Source organism: Macadamia integrifolia, chromosome 7, assembly GCF_013358625.1.
Source record: "Macadamia integrifolia cultivar HAES 741 chromosome 7, SCU_Mint_v3, whole genome shotgun sequence".
Classification (NCBI taxonomy): Eukaryota; Viridiplantae; Streptophyta; class Magnoliopsida; order Proteales; family Proteaceae; genus Macadamia; species Macadamia integrifolia.
The window spans coordinates 16807233-16809197 of NC_056563.1; the positions used below are offsets into that span (position 1 = coordinate 16807233).

Below are 1965 nucleotides of genomic sequence, written 5' to 3' on the forward strand. Positions count from 1 at the left end.
TTTCAATGAGTCTCGAGTCTAAGAAGGTGGTGTTGTTGATGGTGGTGGTGAAAGCTGATCCACTCCATTGTTGGTGTACGATGGCTTGTATTCCGTCACAGTTTAATCCAAGGAGTACTGGTGTAGGCACCTTGACAGGCAGGACGGTGATCCCGCTACTGAGAGGTGTGAGGACGAGCTTTGTAACCCTATTCTCTATTGATAGTGAAACATGTTCTTATCTCACCGAAGACGTAGGGAATCTTACCAAACCTCATAAATCTGTGTGTATTGCTTGTTCTTGTTTTTCCGTTATCTTCTACATCATTTTATGATTGCATTTCTACACTCCGTATCCATACAAATTGCTAACCAATCACCCCACGGTTGATGGGATTATCAATAGGGATTTCTTTCTTTAAGACGGGTTTTGCTTTTGCCTTTGCGTGGGTGAACCGAAACCACTCCCATCAACTAAGAAGTATTAAAAACAAAAAAAATGACTTTTTGAAGTAGGAACGCTACTCAATCCCCACCCACGCCTACACCCAATAAGCTCTTTTTAATCTGTATTCACACGCATACGTCTGTGATTGTGTGGTTTCCCAATCAGCCCACGATGAGGTGATGCATTCAATACAAAACCATTTGGATTATGGAGATCAACATCAATCCATTGTTTTTTTTCCTCAAAAATTGGAAGGCATTCAAAGTCATGGCTTTAGTGCATGGTATTAGATTGGGTGACAGTCATCTTAAAACTGATATTGTATTAGTGTTGAATCACCCTATCAGTCTTAATTTTCTAAAATGATAGGATTTTTTAGACATTTTTACTCTTTGTCCATACTATTCAACTGATACTGTATTGGCCAATTATTGGGATCAACAACATGAAAAATCGATAAAATCCCAGGATATGGGCGATCCGAACCTTTTCTTTTCTCTTTGATTTCACTTCTTTTCCAACCATATGGTCCCCGCATAAAACTATACTTTTTTCCCAATCAATTTAACTCAAAAAGTTAATCTCTCAATTTTTATTTTTTTTTTAAAATCTCTGTTACACCATCATCCACTCAAACATTATATCATCTTTTGAATGGCTAATACCTATCTGCCATGCGGCAATGTGCAGTGGTGGAATTTTTTAATTAGATTAGATATAGTTAAATTGTTGAAATAATAATATATGCCGTCTTAGCTCAGCTGGTAGAGCGCATGGCTTTTAACCATGTGGTCGTGGGTTCGATTCCCACAGACGGCGTTTTGGGTATATATTTTCATTTTTGTGTGCTCTTTATCTCTCTATGATGTTTTTTGTATGGTAAGTTTTTTGATGATGTTTCCAAAATTTACAAAACAGTGCACAGTGAGAGCTTGCACAATAACTTGAATAATTCCTTCTCAAAAGCTCACAAACAATAAATGATGAAGGCAATCTTTTAGGTCTCACAAACAATAAATGACGAAGGCAATCTTTTAGGTCATGAAATTGGGAGCTTCTTTCTTCTTTTTTTTCTCATTTATTATCCCCTCAAATAATCCCCTCCCCTCCCCTCCCAACCCAAATCCCTTCACTTGAGCGTCAAGCTTAAGGTTATATCAAACCTCCAGTCATAAAAGTCACTTAAAAACTCCCAAAAATCATATGTTGGAGTGGATTTGATCGACCTGTTGAGCTTTTGAGAAGGAGTTATTCAAGTTATTGTGCAAGCTCTCACTGTGAGACCTGTTGAGCTAACTTGAATATTCTTGATGATGTTTCCATAATTTCCTTTTTGTGTGCTCTTTATCTCTCTATGATGTTTTTTTTATGGTAAGTTTTTTGATGATGTTTCCAAAATTTACAAAACAGTTCTCACAGTGAGAGCTTGCACAATAACTTGAATAATTCATTCTCAAAAGCTCACAAACAATAAATGATGAAGGCAATCTTTTAGGGCATGAAATTGGGGGCTTCTCTCTTCTTTTTTTTCTCCTTTA

General features: G+C 36.9%; 1 non-coding gene across 1 annotated transcript; it reads left to right on the plus strand.

Annotated features, from left to right (window-relative positions):
- Positions 1 to 1173: 1173 nt before the first annotated feature.
- On the plus strand, positions 1174 to 1246 carry TRNAK-UUU. Its single transcript has one exon. It is a non-coding gene; the product is annotated as a tRNA-Lys (tRNA).
- The last annotated feature ends 719 nt before the right edge of the window (positions 1247 to 1965 follow it).